Source organism: Dunckerocampus dactyliophorus, chromosome 11 (assembly GCF_027744805.1).
Source record: "Dunckerocampus dactyliophorus isolate RoL2022-P2 chromosome 11, RoL_Ddac_1.1, whole genome shotgun sequence".
NCBI classification, from domain to species: Eukaryota; Metazoa; Chordata; class Actinopteri; order Syngnathiformes; family Syngnathidae; genus Dunckerocampus; species Dunckerocampus dactyliophorus.
Genome location: NC_072829.1, coordinates 6,722,539 through 6,744,919, shown reverse-complemented (window position 1 = coordinate 6,744,919; position 22,381 = coordinate 6,722,539).

The window sequence follows — 22,381 nt, the reverse complement described above, 5'->3', positions numbered from 1 at the left end:
GTACTGCACTTACAAAACGTGCAGTTACACAACATCATGTCTTGTCGAAGCATTTTCCTGCTGGAAAATGTTGAGTGAATCGACTAGTGAGACAGCGCCCTCTGCTGGATTCATAGCTGCAGCACACTTTCCACCTGCAGATAGCGCCATCAAACCACTTTCAAGTTAAGTCATCGTTTAAATTTAACTTAGTTAATTTATTCAATGAAATTTTGCACATACAGTATCTCCAAAAATGTGAACATGGTGGAACATTGATTTGATTTCAGGAGTTCAACTAAAAGAAAGCAAAGAATATTAAAACCTTTTTTCAGTTTGTTTTTTGATAACCACCCGAACAATTAGTTTACAATTTTTAACTTTTTGACAATTTTTACATGAGATACTGTATTCGGGATGTTCTTTACCTGTAAATTACCTAATCATCGAAAGAAATTAGGAAATACAGTACATTATTGAAATATTGCACTCTGCACAATGTGCAATTTTCACTCTCTGAATTGAACCGGTTTTTAGTATCAACTTTTCAGCTTTTTCCATTTTACATTGCGCCTTTGTGCTCCATTTTTCCATATTTTTTCTGTTTTTGTTTTTTTTAAATTCTACAATATGCCGCAGGCCAATAAAAAACAAACTAAGTGACGCAAATGGCCCCCGGGCTGCACTTTGGACACTCGTGGTTTAAAGGGATAGTTGGGATCTTTTGACATGAAGTTGTATGACATCAGCAATCAGCAGTGTACCTGTAGTACAGCAACAGTGACTTACACCCCCAATTGGTCCCGTGAGTCCAGTTCTGGTCAGAGATCCATGACGAGAAACATAGTTCTGCTTAGTTGCTGGGGCCATTTAAGTAGAGTTTGGCTTGTCAAAACAATATGCTTTCAAAAGAGTAATACATTTGTGTCACAACAATGTCCCCTCAAAAAAATCAGACCTCACAAAATGCTCGGTGTTATATTTTTCTCCCGGCGTATCCCTGCACAATGTCGCCTGCGCATTCATGTGCATGTGATGAAGACGTTCGCATCGTCTTCCGCTGTGGAACACATATGTAAACAAGATGGCCGGGGCGCTCCGTCACGGAAGAAGAGTGGCATTACCGCCAGCCTCATCACGGATCTCCGACCGGAACTGGATTCACAGGACCAAGTTGGGGGCGGGGGGCGTAAGTCACTGTTGCTGTAGTACACTGCTGATGGGGATGTCATTCAACGTCATGTCAAAAAATCCCAACTATCCCTTTAACGTGTTAATGAACCTGCAGTTTGCCAACTTCCCACCAGGTAGAGCCACTACACTCTACTCCATTTGCAAGAATAGTCCCAGCAGGATACATTGTTGTCGCCTACAATCCTGTAGATTCACAGTTACATTGTAAACTGCAGGTATCCATAGAGAGAGAAATAATATATTTCTGTGACAATTGTGAATGAGTGATGTGTGCATATTAACAAATGTACGCATTGTCACTGGATCATCACTGACCTGTAAGAGATAGCCCTGAGAAGAAGGTTCCCCCCTTCCCACCTGGGACCCCTGAACCACAGCCTTCATTAGCCTCCTCCATCAGCAAACAGGCATGTTGTGTGTGTGGGTGTGTTCACACAACATACGATCACTCAAGTCAGCGACCATGAAGTGTCTACCTGCACGGTCACCACACACATACTTTACCTCCATGTGTGCGCGCAGATGCATGTGAGCCCATAGCAATAGAACAATGTGTGTGTCTCACCTGATTTAACAAGCAATGCAGGACGAAGACGCCAGCTGTCGTGTGATCATACGACCCCCTGCAAAGACAGGGTCCTGTCTCGGACCGTTTTGACTGGTGATTTGAATCAATGTGTTTGATTTTAGATGTTACATCATCACGGAAAATCTCTCCACAAAAAGCAACACCGATGCAAACTGGCTTGTTTGGGGGGGAAGATGTTGCTGCCTCAGTGCAAATGAAGTGCACGCGTACCTCATGAATTGTCTGGTGGGTGTCTAAAGTTGCTGCCTCATGTGGACGCTCATAAAAGTTCCCTTCCTTTCCGCAGATAATAATAATACCCTGAGAAAATCCTCTAACCGGCGATAATACATGTAACGCGTCTATCTCTTGATCTGGTGTGTCAAAACACGCACTGAAGTTGCTGAGGCGAAGCTCGTTACTAAAAAGTCCGTCATTATCTGATCAAAGAGTGCTGAGAGCCCGAGGCACAAGTTCAATTTCAGAAGACACTTTGCAAAAAAAAAAGCCCCTTTGAAGAAAGTATTAGCAGCCCAGCGAATGGGATGGCAGATGTTGAGGCATCCTGACCACGTCTTTGTACGCTTACATAAGCTGCGGAGCGCTTGTTTACTCCGCGGGTCCCACCGGCTGGAGCTGCACTCTGTCTGCACACTTTTACTGGACCTCGCAGTGCTGAAAGTGTGGAATAAATCAACAGAGTGCAGTTCAGCCTGGAGTCAAATATGGCGTGCATGCTGCATTTGGGGACTGTTTGGTTTGTGTGGGAATGTGACAGAAGACAGAAACAAGGACTTAGGAGCGCTTTTATAAAAGTTAAACATGACATTTACAACCCGTAAAAACCCATACAGTCAATACTCGGTTTTTGTACACCCCAGTTTTTGTATGATTCAGTTTTCGTTGAAAATTTGCAGCAACATTTTTGTACTCTGTCTCAATTTTCATATAGTATTGCAAGTAAAAAAACAGTCCATTCTCGAGTGCCCAAACAAAGCTCCCTATGTATTGCTGACTCACTGTCTGTGCATTTTTTATTGATGTGACTGCTAAATAACCCGCCATGGGGCCAAATAAAGTTGCGAGTGCCAGTAATTTGATAAAGAAGGTGACAAACGCGATTGAATTCCATCTCGCCAGGATGTACGGGAAGTCTGTATAACCCACCTGGTCCATCAGCAATGCGTTCCGCCCAGGCTTGGACAAGGGTTCATCAAGTTGAGGGTCAAGATTGCTCGGCATCGAGCTAAAGTTCCATCCATTCATTATTTATAATTACAGTATTTCACTTTGTTTTCTGCTCATAAAACAATAATTATTTTCTATAATATATATTCATGTACACTCGACATATTCTCTCATATTCTCTCGACATGCCAAATTTTCATGGGAATGGACGTGCATTTGCAGCCCTGCGAGGCAAACACGCACACACACACACAGAGGTATGCAAAAAGGTGTGTGCATATGGGGCAGTGGGCGGGGCTGACAACCCCAGGTAAAGATGTAATTATTTTTGACTGTCAATCTTTTGTTTCTAAGTGTGATGCTCAAAAGTGGAGCCTACGGGCGTGTGGAAAAATTGAGCTGAACTATTTGTAGGACTCGAATTAAAACGTCTGTTATGTTTTGCAGTGATTTGGTTTAGGATGCAAGGACATGGCCGCGGGTTGAACGAATGAAATCTTTAATGAGTGATTGTCGGCTCACACGGAGCGGCAAAAAACAAAGTACAAATAAACAGAGGCAAATGCCAGGCACTGCAGGAAGATGCAAAAAAGCCACTTCAAAGTCTGTACCATAGATGGTTGGAATCACAACAAAAAAAGCCATAACCTGTCATGTGCAACATGACAATGACATCTTTATTTTCATGATATATCACTGTATACCAGCATTATTATTTTTTTACATTAACTTAATAGGAGAACTCAGGCGGTTGTACTTCGTCATCATGAGGCATGCAGGGTCTGTTGTGAACACTAAAGGTTACCAAATATGGTTCCAAACCAGATGACTATCACTCAAGTGCATATGCTGATCAAGTGATCCATATTTAGTTCTTATATAACAACAAGCCCATTAGACGTGCACCAGTGGTGGTCCGCTAAGGCCAGCAAGAACTTCCCTAACCTACACACAACAAAACTCAAAAAGTCTTTTCAGTGACACACTGCCATAAACATGAAAAGTAAACAAAATACCTGTACCAAGGCTGGTAGGAAAAGATGACACAAAAGGACTGCTCGCCGCCCTCAAGTCCAACATGGTGTGTGCCTTCATGAGAGCACCTGTGCACCTGGGAGAGAACAATGCTGTGAATCAGTGAAAAGACACGAAGTTCAACACAAGAGCGAGTCAGCTTGAATGATAAATACATCAAATAGCACATAAAGGATAAGCCCACCTGACTGGGGAGATGGGTACCACCCAGAATGCAAACACGCTGTATTGTAAGATAGTTTCCATTCGGAAGTACAAAACATTGAAGCTCTGTTTGTGCATGACAGAGTGGCTAATAGCGCGTATTAGCATGGTAGCATATAAGCCACTGAACTACTATCGATACACGATGTTGTAACATTACCGCATCAGACACATTGGTAACGTGGTGTTACGCTTACGTTGTAACGTCACAGTGCAAGTTTTACTGATGTCACTGTGTTACAGTGCCATTTACACTGATGTTGTAATGTTGCAGTGTAGTTATACCTATGTTGAGATGTTACAGTGCCAGATACAGTAGACGCCCTTACAACGCAAAGAATCCGTTCCGAGAACCCTTATGTTATAGGGTTTTTATGTTATACGAAGCGTAAAATACATGTAAATAGCCTAATCCGTTCCAAGATCTTCCCAAACTCACCCCTTTGGCACTTCAAAATATTCAAAGTCCACCAAATATGGTGGGAAAATATAAGAAAACGTTAGCATAAACATAGTAGAGTAACATTCCAATATAAAATAAAGGCAATATCATATAAATAAGATTACTGTAAATGAATAAAACTGAAAAACAAAAACAATCCTACCGTTCACGAGATGTCTTGATCAGGAGCCAAGTGGAGGCTGGAAGGAGGAGGAGGACTAGCCTGAGTCGAAACGCGACTCAAAGAGTCTAAGAGTCATCTGGTCTCACAGACAAACGCACACGCACTACACGATAATGCTGTGTGCAACATTTTTATTTGTAACTTAACTTAATTGTTTAAGTTAGTTTCAGGGGAACTACCAAGAGGAAGGAAGTTGAAGGGACAAGCCTGTCTCTCACACAAGCTCACGTACGTGCTGTATAACTCAGCCAATGAGATGAGAGCGTAGGCGGTGCCCCGATAATCAGCCAATGAGATGAGAGCGGAGGCGGTTTCCCCCGAAAATCAGCCAATGAGAGCGTGAAGCGTCAGAAGGCGTCACCAAGTGTTAGTCTGAACTTGCACCGACTTGAGGCATTAATAAAGTTGATTGAAAAAAAAAGACTTGCACTGACTTGATGCTTTATGTTATATGGAATTTCTTCTGTAATACGAAGCAAAAACTTTACATAAATTCTTTATGTTCAGTGGAATTTATGTAAAAGGAGGTTTATGTTATGCGAGGTACTACTGTATATTGATGAGGTGATGTTCCGTTCATGCTGTCATGTATGCTTTGTGACATTTGGGACAAATCCCACTGTTAAGTTACACTGACGTTAAAGAGCCAGTGAGGCCGATGACGCGATGCTACAGTGTCAAATGCAATGATTCTTGGATGTCACAGTGTTGCAGTGTATTTTGTTGTAGGACTAGTAACATTAAAACTGTTACAAAGTCAGTGACATTGATGTTGTGTGGTGACGGTGTCAGGTACACTGATCCTGAGACCTGACAGTTACATCGATGTCACGATGTTACAGAGTCAGTGATGTTACAGTGCTAATTACCATTATTCTATGATGTTACAGCGCTATTTACATTGTTGTTGTGTTGTCAGGATGTCATGAGATGCAAGATATAACCAATGTGATCACAGGGTTTGCATATCATGAATATACAACTTCTGTCTTTTATGGTCGATCATCATCCTCCTCAAATGTGTTGCAGTGTTGAAGCTGTGTCGTCCTAATGGTTAACAAATCACCAGTCTGCGCATAGATGTTTTAAATTTCTATTTGTTTCTCGCTTCTTTTGCCAAGACAGATGGAGGGCGTCAGTGAACAGATGCAGGAGGGATGTGAGCCATTTGTTTCCTGTTTGCACATCAACAAGAAAGGAAAAAAGAGGCTCAAACAAAACAGGAGGTGTCCTGACATGCACCCTATTGCTCAATCTCTCACACACACAAAGTGAAGTGCTGAGAGATGGAAAGTGTTTTGTGTGAGACAAGACATGTTACACAAGACGAAAACTTGTTTGGGTTGACTATAGAATGTGTTGTTGAATTCTAACAATCATCAGCACATAACATTAATAAAGTCAGCTGAATCGCTCCCTATTAAAGAAAGAGTATCCTTGTCAACACAAAAACCTGACATAAACATAAATATTATGTCATGTTGGAACTGCTGCTGCCCTATACTATATGTGCCATCTGTCAGTAAGTGAAAATTATGGACGACAACGTAAAGATTAGGGTTGATTTTCATTGCTCACTTTTAATATTACATAACGAGCCAGCGAGTCCAACAAGCAAGTTACTGGTAAGCAAGTTCACCAAGCTCCCGATCTCAATCCACATCCCTGAATCCATACATGTTAAAAAAACATGTTAAATCATATATCATATATCACATAGCCAAACTATGAAAAAAGTGTGACTTATCTTCTGGAAAATACGTTAACATCTAATAACACTGTATATCTCATTAATAACAAACTCATTTTATTTTTAGAATATGGTGAGGGCCAATAAAACAAGCTTGAAAAGGCTCCGTGTTGTACTTGACACCCCTGCACTGAACCAAAAACCAAAATAAATCTAAACATCTAAAGAATAAATCTAAAGAACCTTTTTCACGCCAGGAAGTTTCTATGGGATCCAAAGCTCACAGGACTTTACACGACAGCTGAGACAGGAAAGTGAAGATAGACAGCAACAACGCTGACATGCTAGCTACATTTGCGAAGGACCATGAGAGGATTACAGGAAACATATCTGGATGTACAGTATGTGTGCTGCTTAAGCAGTGCATGCACGCTTAACGCTTTCAACATGATATAGGTCACACAATCGCATGAAGACGGGGACATGGAAACATGATCCGGCACCCGTATTATTCATGTGGAAAGAGATACTGTAGCCCGCAATGGAGGTTATACGGTTTATGTTAAATGAATCTTTACAATATCAGCCGGTTATTGAATTATTAATTGTCACATACTACATGTATGTATCTGATGAGGTCCAATGCAAGAGTTGCTTTACAAAGAATCGTTCAGTAGAATTAGCTCCCGGACAGCGGCCATCGAGACACCATTAGTTCCGCATGCTAGTCCAATATAAGAGTTTGACTGCAGCTGGACCAGCTCTGCCTTACTTGGGTTGCTAACTGAAGCAGTGGTCTTTGAGACAACAAACTACCCTGTCAAAATGTCACTCAGGATCCCTTTGACATGTGAGTACCACAAACACACAACACACACAAGTGATGCACAGATAAGTGCACAAACTGACACGTGAGACTTCCTGTCATTGTAGGTCACAAGTCTCAACTCGTTAACTTTGTAACCTAACCTGTCACAACAGTGTTGGAAAGATGACCAGCGCCAAGGAGGAAGCCAAACAGAACCCGCAGTGACAGCAGGGAGCTGGTGGGTCATGTGACATGATGTGAAAGAATGTCAGAATCATAATGACATCAGAGAGAAGACTGTGTTCTGGTGGTTCTACTTGGAAAGTCATGACTTGATGGGAATCCTTTGACTCACTGTCGCTTCCATTGTGCGACACGGGACTCGGTGTGATGTGGAAACAAAGTGCTCTTTTCTTCTCGAGGCGAAGGCCGCGCAAAACGACTGACGCGTCTCTCGCCTACATGAGTTGCTCATGGCGCACTTGCAATACGACCAGCTCGACATATTTGCAGGGAGATAATCAAAGTTCATTTGGTGACGGAAGTTGGCAGCAGCCCACATGAGTATGCGGTGTCAGTTAAGCAAATCCTGATCCTACACACAAATGATCATTGCATGACATCACACCGTGGAATGAAAGAACCACCCATAGAACATTTTCTTCTCTTCAAAACTTTGTATGTAGGTGTGTGACGAGACAAACTTGGGATGGATTACCAATGCGCTCTGGTAAAGGCCCAGTCACACTGCCTGAACTTTGCTGTAGCGTTCCTGGAGTGGTGAAAAAAATTCACCACCGCTCGTAACCGCGCACCACCGTTTAACAGAAGTTGGCCCCCGTTAAGGCAACGCCGTATACGCTCGGCCACCGCTGATGGTCCCTCTTACTGCTCCGAAAGTTTTGAGCTGCACAAAATATTGCGAGCGGTGAGGAGCGGGCAATGTTCCGCCACAGCAAAGTTCGTCACCGCTCCAACAAGGCCGAGTCAAAATTTGGCGCCGCTAGACACAAGTTCGTGGACGCTTGGGTCCGCTAGGCCAACGCAGAAATTTTGAACGCTGGACCACTGCAGCTTCGCCAGCTTTGCCTGGGCGGTGATTAAATGTTGCACAAGCGGAGCGGTTGTAAGCGTTTTACGAGCGGACACGGAGTTGCTGGAACAGTGTCAGGCGTTGAAGCAGCGATGAAGCAGCGATCCATTGCGGTGATGAACTTTGGTTTGGCGTTGGTATGAAGGTGTCGGAGGGGGACCAGAATTTGGCTATAAATACGGGGAGAAATGGACCAGGAGCCCATTTGGAATAGCCGTTGAGTGCAGACCTCAGTTATATCAAATTTGCTCAAAGTTACAGTAAAACTGTACTACCATGGATGCCGAGAGACTTGCTATGATTGGTGCACTAGTCCAGCAGCAGAATCAGAACCTCCTCAGATTGCAACAAGCTGTTGACAGAAGGAGAAGAGAGAGAAGAAGGAGAGACAGAGCTGATGGTGGAACTGAGGAATGAGGATCCACGAGCCTTCCAGCACTTCATGAGGATGCCACCAGCCCGCATGCGCAGAACGCCGCTCTATCAACGTTCGCGTCACCGCTAAACCAACGTTCGCTACCGTTAAGCCAACACTAAAGCGGTGCACTACTAGGACAACGCCCGTGTTTTCGATTTTTTTCCCATTTTGTGCGCGGTTACGAGCGGTGATGAATTTTTTTCACCGCTCCAGGAACGCTACAGCAAAGTTTGGGCGGTGTGACCGGGCCTTAAAAAATTTGGCCGAAGCCACGAAAGTACGACACTTGGGCGGCACGACAAACATGCACAGCCACCATGTTCGCCACCACCTTTAGCTCGTAGAGAAAACCGCGTTGATTAACTCGCTTTTTTAGTTTAGTAGGTTATTAAGAGCAATACAGTAGATCGCCACTTTTCACGCTGTTAGGATAATGGATATGGCCATAAAAATGTCTATTCTTACACAAGGCTCGCACCTCCCCCTCCAAACTCTCTTGCTAGTTTGATGTTGACATTCTCTTCCAGTTTCAGATCATTGGGATTACTAGATTAGATGCAGCTCCAGAACTCTCACTCTTCAGTTGCCATAGTTCACAAGCAACGGAAGCTAACATGCTAAATGCGCAATCAAAATGTAACTTATTAAATGCATTTAAAGTTTGAAATGTGTCCTGTAAGTACTCCCCACTCATGACTGATGATGACCAATTGGTCAAAAACATTGGCTTTTACGTCTGTGGCTGTAGGCAACCTGCTGTTTTTGACTCCACAAGATGGCAGTCAGTGCATTTGAAGTATTGGGTTAGGGGTAAGGGATTACGTTTAAGGGGTTAGCGTTAGTATTCAAAGCAGTGCTCAGCATCCAGCAGCTTTATCTACCTCTGCATGCGTAAATCAATGTAAAGTCAGTTGCGTGACATTTTGCTTTTCCACTTTCTCATGCACTCAAGTCAAAATAATAACTTGTTATCCACAAGGAGTTTTCACATTTAGGAATTAAAACCGCTCTCTAAATATTACCTGCATCCAGTTAACCACCCATCCTCTTTACTCATTAGGTAAATAAATTCACTGTTGCGATTCACCATCACTGAAACGCTGCATTTGCCAGGAAGAACGTTCTTCTGGCCATACAGTTTGGTCTTAAAGCACCACCAAATCTGTGAAATGAGGAACTCCAGTGTTCCAGTTAAATCATTTTCAGCATCAACGTGAGAAAAAAATGTGTTTTCATTAGAAATCTAAAATATTTGAAACAGCTCAGTACGATGCAGTATAGTTGTACCCAGTAACACACATAGCATTAAATTAATACCTCTGAGCATTATTACCTTTGTAAAAGCAGAACATTTGATACATTTCCTATACAGGATGGTATTATAATGTAAGATATAGATGACTTTGGTCGTCGTAAAGTGAGTTCAAAGACGCAGGTGACAGAGGTGTTGTACTTTTACCCTCATCAGGCAGCGCCGACATGATTTATTTTTAACACATCTTGAAGTCACCATGTGTCCTTGGGGATGAACGACGGAGGATTTTATGAGCATTCTCCATCCAGCGATTTTGCAGATATGAGCGCCTTCTCGCGACTAATCCTCTTAGTGGTGATGATCTGAGGCTTCCTTTCCTGACAGAACAAGGGAAAAGACAAAATGACCTGCAGAGTTTCAACAGTACACATACTTTATACAGCATTGGCTTAAAGAAGACATTTTTTTTACAGTGAAGCACGTAAAGTCACACGCGTCCATTTTGAACGGTAAATATGTGCAGGAAAGTTTGTATTCACGTGATGCGAGTGAGTTAGTTAGTCCGTGGGGAAGCTGGAAATGCAAAAGCTGACATCATTATGAGATAACACTTGCCCACTTAAATATTCACATATTCAACATTTAGAAATCAAATTGGGCTCTTGGCAGTTTGTATTTGCTTGGGAAAGCAATGTGTGGAAAACAAGTGGAAAACAAGAAGCAGGGTGTAGCGTGAAGATTCCTGAACGTGTACCAACACACAGTGACAATTTTGCGCGTCACAAAGATCCAGACAGACGCTGGAACACAAACACGTCCGCATGCATCCTGCTATTAAGGCTCTAACGCTTCCTAATCCCAAGTGCTTGATTCAACGTGTGCGAGCACGTGGGAAAGTTTTGAACTCACTTCTCCCTTTCATCTGCATGAAAAAACGAGTAACTGTTTTAACTGCACCCTAAGAGTCTATTCGCTCTCAACAGCAAATGCAAACGTTGTTAAAGTGCTGTACTTGAATTTTGCCATTCAGTTTCTTGTTAGAGAACAGAAAGCACTGAAACATTGAACAGTTGGACAATGGCATTCAGAAGTACTTCACGGTTCCAATTTTGCTGCTTCACTGTATCACATTTAAAAAAATATATATTCATTTATAAATCATGCTGTTTTGTGGTTGAATTATTAATCAAAACATTTTATATTAAAGCATTTTCAAGCATAAAAATGATTAAATTAAACTAAACAAAAATATATGTACAGTATAAGGGATTCAGAAGACACATTCAAAGACACTGTCAATTATATATAGTATTCTACAGTGGTCACTCGGTGTCAGTAATGTAACAAACACACAAACACAAGACACGATTGCTGGAACAACAGGCTTTTATTGCAGGTTTGAATTATCTCACAACAGGCACAATAATCCCGAATAAAAATCCCTGATGAAAACACAGGCTACAGTTGCTGCAGTAACCCACGCCAAGCTAAAACTTAACTCTGAACCCGCAATGTCACTTACAATACCTGATGCTGAACTTCGGCAGACTGAGTTAGAACGAGGCACAGCTGGTCCAAGCTGAAGCAGGACCCACAGCTGAGCTTAGAGTATACTATACCTATATTCACTTTTTTCTATCACTACGTTGCCATGCAGTCAATATGTTAAGGTCAATATTCCGGTTTCTGAAACATTCAGAATAACCCGTTTACATGCATGATGTGAAAAACCCCCCCGCACGGACTATGTCTCGACGCATGCTTCTTCTTCTTGGATCCAAAAACAACAACAACACCCGCCCAGCGGATAACGCCTTTGTTTGTGCTTTGGTGTTGGTACTGGCCCACCCCGGTACTTGACACTATTCTGTGTATCACTACTCGGTGATACGAACGGAGCGAAAATAACACAGAGCGATTGAGAGGTCTGACTTTTTCGTGGGAAACGGTTTTGTGATGCAAATGTATTACTCTTTAGAACGGGTATTTACAGCAACTTGTCCATACGGATTTACAAACCTCAACTTCATTGTAACACATTGTTACATTGCTTTATCATTTTCTTGTGTCAGAACTGGCAAAGGGAACATGCTGAATAGGAAATGAACAAATGTATTAGTAATTGATATTAAATGTATTAACAATAGCTAAATGTATTAGCTATTGATGTGAAACAAAGAGGGGGTAGTATTGAATAAGCTCCGCTTCTTCCTACTTGTTTTGAACATGTGGAATTGTGACTTGTGATATTTGATGTATACTGAAGTGAAATGAAAAATACAAATGTTCAAATAAATCAAACCTAACCTAACCTAAGCAAAACACTTTACTTAAGTGACCCCACCAACTAGCCAGGAACTAACTCGGCTTACGGGACAAAATGGGGGGAAAGTCATTATTGATGCACTACGCTGTTGATAGAGATGCCATACAACTTAATGTCAAAAAATCCAAACCATTCCCTGTAAGGTAATGCAATTTAATGTTATGTCTCATCAATGTAACATTATTGATTCCTAGTGACCACAATACTACATATAACTTGTCTTTCAATATTTTTTGACTAATAATAGGCCATAGTCAACCACGAAACAGCGTTAATCTATTAATTAATACATTTTTCAAAACCCGTGATGCAGCGAGGGACAACTGTATTTACAGTGAAACAACACAACATCAGCCAAGTATTACACCAAATATAAATATATGCAACACTAAAAGACTACTGACCACAACAGGAAACAGCACGAAGGAGATTGATTGACAATGGTCTACAGCCCCTCTACAGTCCCTCTCCTTTCGCGCATTCTCAGTGACAATTACACGCTCACACATTCGTGCACATTCATATACATCAGGGGTGTCAAACTCGTGCCATGGAGGGCCGAGACACTGCAGGTTTTCTTTCCAGCCAGTCACTAAAGCGGGTGATTTTAATGATCAACCACTGATCTAAAAAAAAGACTGGATCGAGCAACCTATTGTTTTCACGCGCCAAAATTTAAAGCCAGATTTTTTCGATCGCCGCCATCTTGGTGAGACCACCTTACGCGCCACAGCTTTGTGATTGTGCTGGTATACGAACGCAGAATTAGTGAAAAATCATCAAAAACATCAGGAGTGCCAGTGAAGGAAGCGAGGATGAGGAAACACAACTTAAAAAGCACTTCCCAAGAACCTTCCACTCGTAAGTACTTTTACTTGGCACCTTTTTTTGACCTGATATATGTGCCACTACTTGAACGGCTTTGCTTTGAAAAGTTCTCGAAATGTAACCAAAAGTTAAAGTATGAACTTTGATGGGTGGTTTTGCAAGAATTTTCTAGTTACACCTTCCTGTAACAACTAGGCCTTTTTTTGGTGCCAAGCCTAGCAATCAATGATAAAATTATTTCTATGCAGTTTTTTACAGTAGGCTTTGAGTATTTGCACTTATCTAATGTCTTTTTGTACCAAAAAACAGCTTTTTTAAAAGCTACCACAACTACCAAGTTACATTAATTCTGATACCACACATGATTCACGCAAAGGTAGAAGACATGTGACAAAATTTCTGCTTTCTTCCTGCCTTAACCTTATCCTGAGATAAAAAAAAATAATGGTTTACCGTAGGAAAATAATTAGACAAAGATAGACTTTAAATTCCGTACGTAAACAATGTTTGCAGGCTGCCACACAGCCAATTTTTCGTCCGTCTCGAAGCTAAAATACATCTTACTAGCTTGATAAATGACACAAAAGCGTATAAATCTGAGTAGTTATAACCTTTAGCAGTTGATTTTGGTGGCTATACGATCAATCGAAGTTTTACCAGTGTGTTGCCATACTGTTGTCTCACAGCAAAGTGGTCTCACCAAGATGGCCGCCGCAAATTTCCATTGGCTTCAAAAATAAAACAATAGAAGCTCGATCCAGTCTTTTTTTTTAGATCAGTGTGATCAACACCTTCAGTTTGAGGGAAGAAGCTCATCAATTAAATCACCTGCTGCAGAAACTGGTTGGAGAGAAAACCTGCAGCGTCTCGGCCCTCCAGGGCACGAGTTTGACACATGCGATATATGATGACTTACACACATAGATACCTGTACACACGTACATATGCATACTCACAGTACATACGCACTTCCCCACATTACTCACTGAGTTAACCAGGGTGTTATTATGTTGTTGGTTTTATTACAGTGACGGTGATGTCGGCAATATGATTATAGTTTTTACAATTGTGTGCATTACAGTGATTGACATTCTGACCACTATCATAGTTAACAATTTAATTGCTACTAATGTGTATGACTGTTTCAATGAAGTATTATCATTGTGGTTGTTGATATTATTTTGTCCTCTCCGTCACAGACCTGTGCTGATGTAGTCCTGTTTGTTTGTGTTGTTTTGTTATTGTTGTTGCAATTGTTGTTGCTGTTGTCCTTGTCTCTCTCTTTATTGTCTGCCTCTTGTCCCCACACTCCCTCCTCTGTTTTCTTCTCTCTTCTTCTCTATCCCGTCCTGCTCCGGTCTGGCCACCAAATTTAGGAGAAAAAAAAAAAGACAATTGTCTACAGCCAATCAGGACGCAGAACACAATGGGCGGGTTCTCCCTTAGCCAATAAGGACCATTGTGGCTCTATATTTAGCCGCTATTGTCTAACGTAGGTTCCTATTATGCTCGTACAGGCACATAATCACATACTGAGGCAAGTTGGAGTCGCACACGTCTTCAACTCTCACATGAGGGTACCACACCCTCTACTGGTAGCAGTAGTAAATACAATAACAGACACATACAACAGAGCACCAATGGATTGATCTAATACACCACAAGAACACAGAACAAAATGCGCGTTCATACTCAATTGGGGATGGTGCAAGACAAATCCAAACATTTATTCTCTCAGGTTGAGGTACGACCCAACCAAGACTGGTTTCACTTTTTTGTGGTGCAAAACAACAGTCGTTAAACTGTAGTGGAGTGAGATCTTGAGTGGAATGAGGGTGATTCCACCCAAAGCACCACTATAAAAAAAATACAAGACTCCAATTGCATGCAGACAAATTTTCGGTCAAAAGGAATCAATTTTGACAAAACAAATCTTCGACAGCCATTATTTCCAGGATTTCACGGGCCACAAAAAACAGGGTGGCAGGCCGAATCTGGCCCCCGGCCCTTGAGTTTGACACCTGTGGTCTATGAGAATAAGATGAGACAAAATTTTAACATTACTTTTAAGAAAAGTACAAGTAAAAAGCCCCAAAAAATATCTGATTTAATTTAATTTCTACTATGTTACACTCTTCTGCACTCTGTGTGTATGCTACTGGTCCCGCCTCCACCCACCGAGACAGAGACCGTATGACTGACAAAAGGGCTCACTCTGTTCATGCCGTTGTTCTATGGTGCAAATGCGCCATGGTGCTGAAACCAATGCACAGAGTGAACTCTCTTCCTGCCTGTTTGTAGACGAGAGATGAGGAAAACAGACCCACATGCACATGGCAATATATTGAGACCGGCAAAATGATCACGTTCATTTTCATTTATTGTGTGATTAATTAATTAATTTATTATCATCCCAGGCCTCGTGCCCACAAGACATGTTATTCTGAGAGAGAAATCTTCTCACGTTTTGATCTCGCAAGATCTTGTGACACCCCTAGTAGCAATTATTCTCTTGTTCTCTCCTGTTTGTGTGCTCCCGGCTGTGCTGTGTGTGTAACGCTTCTCTCCTTCTTCTGCTCAGTTTTGACACTTAGGACTGGACTTGCATTTCCACAAGAGGATGTGTAGGAGGTACAGCATGGTGCCTAGCTCCACCTTATACAAATGGGCTGTCCTGGGATACTGCGACTGGTACCCCAACAAAATCGTGCTAAATTAGGTCAGATATGTTGGCGCCCAATGGAAATGCTGAAAAATGTGTACTGCACAGTCGTATTATCAGCTCAATGAAAAGGATAAAGTGAGAAATATGTGATCATTCTGGAGCAGCTTGCAAGTATCATCTCATGGACCTCAACCAGGAAGCCTCTTCACGCTCGTTTCTATCATCCTCTCGCATGGCTCACACGTGAAGATGTCACGTTGCGCGTTGATCCGCTTCTCAAACAAGCTGGCTCACGTGCACATGCATCCACTCCTCTCCCCCAGCGTGTGCTCAAAACTTTATAGATTGGTGTACGCTCTGCCGTGTCGCTGTCTGCCACCTCCCTGAGGGCATCTTGGCATGGCTTCATCCCGTCACGCTGCTTGCTTGCTTGTGGTCTGCTGTTGTCTACCTTCATTGTCTGCTTGTTTGTCACAGCTTTGGTAAACTTTCAAGACAAAAAACATCCATCACTGTTCTAGCTGTAAGACTAGACTAACGGAAAGCATATGAGGTAACAGGACAACAGGACATACTCGACAAACATCATCATGATGACCTGATGAAGGTCAGGAGTGAGGAAGAGCAGCTGGTCATCAGCTGTCATCGCTGTGCTGATGTGCATCCTTCGGAGCGAGGAGGATTTAGTGTGGTTGCACACTGGGAGCAAGCAGCAGGGGAGCAAGCAGGAGGAGATTCATGGGTACAAGTCAAAGTCCACTGAAGGATGTTGATGTGAGACAGTCAAGGCATCACATCGGCTTTCCTGGCACTCACTTGGGACGCCGTTGGCCAGTTCCTTCTTGAACCAGCGCCCAGAAACGCTCGACAGCTCGATAACGGAGAGCTGAGGCTCCAAACAGACAGACGCAAACCGTCAACGCTGGTTCACACGAGGAGGAGGACGAGGAGGAGGAGGCTGTTCTGATCTCAGGACATTCCTTTTACATAAAAAGTGAAGTTCGGGTCAGAAAGTGTTCTCATTCCCAGCTTGCCAAATGCCGTGAAAACATGTACTTATAATGATGTTGCATAACATTTCATGGATTGTTTCGATTACCATCAAAAATGGGTCTTGCTCTGACAAAGTATCCATGAGGAGCAGTGGGGAGGAACAACATCTTATATCCTATAAAGCTGCGCTTCTCAACTGGTGTGAGTGGGTTGAGGACAAATCAGGTTAATACAATTTTGGAATAAAGAAAGAAAATGAATGGGCATGTGTCAGAAATGTGCAGTATTCTAGGATTTTAGCTATTCTCATTTGATTGACATGACTGTTGACTGACAAAGCGTAACTATGACTGCTTTGATAAGCTCACCTTTTGACATCTGTACCTCATTTTGTGTCGGGCCCTATGATTTCTGTGTTAAGGAATCACGGACGAAACTGTGGAATTGGCCAACAAAAAATGGAATCTACTGTTAAAACGTGGAATCTGGTGGAAATTGACATAATGTGAATGAAATGCTGTCATCCTGAGAAGGAACGTATGCGTGGGGAAATATTTCCCCAGCGGACCTCTCAGTCTTGTGGAATCTCCCTCACAAATACTACCCCACCCCCTCCTGAACTAAACATGTCCAAGCGGCCACGTGAAACAACAGCGAAAGTTGGCAAAACAACTTTGAAACTCACCCCTTAAGCAGCCTGAGTGGAAGATGGTAAAGTTAGCTTAGTTTAGCAGAGCATGCTAGTGCGGCTGTGTGTGTGTGCGACTCAGGCTGTATGAGTGTGTTTACAACATGTTGTGTTTTACCGCTTGTTTACTGTAAACGAGAGAGTGAAATAAGGACGGGAGGCAAGTTCATTCTTGCACCCAGCTTGTCTTAACCGTCAAGAGACATTCTCACCACACACGACACATTTTCGGCCTTGGAAATAAGAACACTGTGCGCCACATACTGTGTAATTGTGCAAACAAAATAAGGGTGCATCGTCTTCCTCAACTACAAACATGGGCATTACAGTCTGTTGAGGATTTTGTAGCAATGTGTGCAGAGGCTGACATCCCATTAGAAAAGTTAGCCACGCTACATCTGTTTCTGAAATACTGGGCAAAATTGTCCAATGATGTATTGCATCAATAAATGTAAGGATTTTTGTATTTTATTAAGGGGGCATTTTATTCACTTGCCCCCAAAGCACACGCTCTATTGTGGTAAAAGGCATATGGTATGGTAGGTGGTATATGTTTGTAAAAGGTAAAAAATGGAATTGTAAAAATTGACAATGGGAGAAACAGAATTTGGGAAGGGCCCTATTTGTGGCCTGATTTATTTTGTGCAGTTTTAATATTTGAATTTTACTTGATTATTGATTTTTGACACATTCATTATGTTCATTTCTCCTGTTTTTTTTAAATAATGTAATCTAAAATACACTTTCCAGATGTAAAAGTGTAATTGTGTGTGTATTTTTTAAAATTATGACATAAAGGTGTTTTTGACGGCTATTTTTTAGAAGAAAATTTGCTTCTAATGAAGGGTGTCGACAATGGTTGACAATGACAACGGTTCCTAAATGGGGGTACATGTGATTTATAAAAATTATACTGAAATGAGTATTTCGTCCTCTGCTTATTTTGTAAGTTTACCCCCTTCCAAAGATATGAACAGTACAGAACTTTGTCACAGAAAGAGACAGATTGTAGAAAATGTGCATTTGTCTTTGCATTCAAGGACACATCTTTATTATAATCCCAAAAGAGGGCAAATTAAGGAGCTCGTTATTTTATGTGTTCACTTATCATTCATTGTTTATATGTTTTTGTTTTGAGTTATTTTATTTGTGGTTTTATTTTCAGATGTTTCATTGAAACGAACACAGGGTCAACAGACAGAATACTACGATCATGGTGCGAAGACTAAAATTACAACATGTAACAGGCAGGTGAACACACATAGGGCAACTACTACTTCTATGGGTAATAATGAACAGCAACTACGTTAACTCTACGTTACTAATTTTAACAAGTGGTGCAAGGCATGCTGGGAAGAGCGACTCTATGTAAGAGGAAGTAGGCAAGAGAATGTTCTGAAAAACCTAATGCGACCCCAGGTAAACTGGGTGGAGACCTCTGGAATAGAGGTTCAATGATCCCAGAAAAACAGAAACAGAAAATACAAACCTGCACCGACTTGATCTTGATATCATTCAAAATCATTTGTGGGCTTGCTTTGACACAATAACTTTGCTCATTAGCAAATTCCCTCCAAACATTGCAGATCTTCTCCCACTTTGAGCACGTCCTGCTTTCTTAACACATTTGCATCTGTAAATCCGACTGGATTTAAGCATCCCTCTTGACAGGAAAAGGAAAGGAAAAAAAAAGAGATAAAAGCAGTCAGACGAGAGGCAAAAAACACGACGCAACAGTGTAAAAGGCAGCGCGACTAAACGGAGGGATTTGTGTCATCATTTGGCTATAAATCCCCCTGCGCATAGCGACACCAGGCCCGGCTGTTAATGGAATAAAAATAGTGCCGCTGGTTGATGCAGCAGTTATATAAGTCGTCATATCACTTCAAAGCTGCTGCCGCTGCTGGTGATGGCGATGATGAAGACGATGGTGTGACAAAAGCTGCCTATTGCTGGCTGAGTGCTACACGCCAATATTTAGGTAGTTTGTGCATGAAGGCGAACAGTGACATAATTTGACACTGAATGAGAGATCATAACTTTATTCTAATAAACACTTATTAATGGTACACTCAATGGACAGACTCTTTCACTCATGAAAACTCACAAGATGCGAGACAGTACCGTTCCTTGTAGGTGGTAGTAATGGTCATTACAAATGGGCGGCTACAAGTTGTTATATAGAGTGGCTCTGATATGAAGTGTAACTGCATCCTGTGAAATGATTTTCAGTGGAAGCCATTATTCATGTGCTGTTTGCAAAATACGCACACACTTTCTGCTACGCAGATAATACTGACGACGTACAGGAAATGAACAATCATTACCTTTCGTGTCACGCACATTAATTAGTGTGGGTAGCCTTCTGTTTTGCTTCTCACACACACCAGCTGCAAAGCAAGAAGGTTAAATGGGGCCAAACCACTCCACGTGAACAAAAGGTTAAGTTAATTATGTCGATATCTAACAATCATGTGGTGTCCAATCATCACGACTGTTATTGCTGACATGAATGTTTTGTGAGTGGAAGGTTTTATTTGCTACCATTTTTCATGAACTCAACATTGCATGGTTATTACCGGGGGGTAATAATGGTAATGGTTTAATTCATTTTGAACATGCATACAATGCATAATGCTCGGCTTTAAAGTGATCATGACACCGAAACATGTTAATCTTGTTATTTAAGTTGTGAAAAATGACAATGAAAGGCATATTTCCTGTGTTAGATGTGTGCTCAAATATTGAAATGTTTACAATAAAAAAAAAAATTGTAAATCAATTCTTCTGGTTTTGGAGGAGGAGGGGCAAGTGACGTCGATGCTAGACGGTCCCCGCCGGAAGTTCTGGTTCACTCCAATGCTTTCACAAATGTTGTGGTCCTGTTGTGGATGAATTGCTGTTGTTTATTATATATTTTTTCATATTGTGCCCACTCATTGTGTTGAAGACTTTTGCTGGAACAATCGAAAAAACAGAGTAAGCGTTTTTACGCTTCTAAAAGACACAATTCGCCTCGGCAAACTTCATGGAACGAATGTCTCCATACTGCCCCACAGATGGAAATTAAAAAGTCAGAAACCCACAAGACTTTCGACCGCGGAAAAACATGCTAAGGTGGCAGTAAGTCAATTGACATTTCTCTGACTAATATACTCTATAGTAGCCAATTCCTAAGGCACTAGCTCGACAGCTAATGTGCTTTCTGTTGTAGCCATCACTGCCAGTAAAACACAACACATTACTAGTGAACGTTATTATCGTTGTGTATACTGTATGCCACTTCCTTCGTGTGCGTTCATGGTTAAGTATTCTAGATAGGGATGTAACGATTCATCCACTACATCGATGCATCGATTTATATTCCTATGATCCAACTACATCGATCTGTGTTCAGCAAGTTTCCATTTGATTCAATCAATACTACGAAAGAAGGCATTGGATTTAAGCACGGCAGGCTTTATATGGATGTGTTTTTTTTTTTTTTAGCACTTTTAATGATAAAGACGTTCAGCGTTATTCAATACAGTCTGCCTGTCTGTGACATCATCATCTTCCGGGTATGTGGTGGTCATAGCAGTTGTAGTGGACCTGTGAAATACAGTTGATTCACTTCTTTTGGTCAGTTGATTCACTTCATTCAGTATTCATATTTAGTTCATCTGTCCTTATTTGAAACTTTTTTTTACAGTAAGTGACATTTATGGGTACAATATGCAAAATAAGGACGTTTTGTACGCTTCTAAGTGGTAGTTTACGGTCCAGTAGCAGTGACGCTTCGTGGCGTCATCATCCAACACGGCGTGTCTAGGTCAAAACACGACAAAACTTCTGTCATTTGTGTATTCTTGCTAGTTGCTGCACCGTTCTTTCAAATGGCTGCTCTGATCAGGAAGAATATCAGCACAAAAAAAAAACCCTGCTACCATCGGCCTGTATAGGTGAGAAAGTTTCAACAGCTAATTGAAGATACCATACCACATTCATTTGCTGAGGAATTTGCATAATGTCCCTCACTTTTTGAGTGCAAGGTGCAGTTTTGGATTGCACTATTTAAAGTAAATAAATAATCCATGGCAAGCTATACCACCCTCTGTTCATCCTGATTTTGTATTGCATTTTTAACTAATTTTTTGTACTCATTAATAATTTATTCTTAAGTATGTCAGCATTATTAATAATTTATCCCTGATTCCCTTACAAAAACAACAGGGAATCTAGGAGACTTCTTCTGCAGTGTCCAGTACCCAGGTATTTATTTCACAGTCACACTGGTTTAACTTTTGGCTAAAAAGTTACTGAATCGATTTAAAGTTACTGAATCATTTTGGATCGTATCGTTCTGAATGAACCAACACTGTCCGTGAATCGTTTCGGCAAGCACGAATCGTGATACGCATTGAATCATTATTAAAACGAATCGTTACACCCCTGATTCTAGACCTGAACTGCCTGCAGTCACTCGTCTTTCTAGCCTATCTTGCAGCAGATCTGTCAGTTTCAGTAAGTAAATCCATTTTTTAAAATTCTATTCTACAAATCTTAGAATAACATTATGGGGTTTCATTCCAGGGCTAACTGGTCATACTTATCATACGTACTTATCACAACACAATATCAGCAAATGTTATTATTGTGTTATTGTTGTGAATATGTCACTTTCTTGGCTTTGCTGTGAGTTCACGGCTGCATGTGTCAGAATGTGGTTCCCGGAACGTAGTCTGGCAGTGACGTTACAATCAAGATGGCGTCGATTCAGAAAACTCGCTGGGGGTGGCGGCATGTCAAAATCATCACTTCATTTCACTCCTGTTTCATAGTTG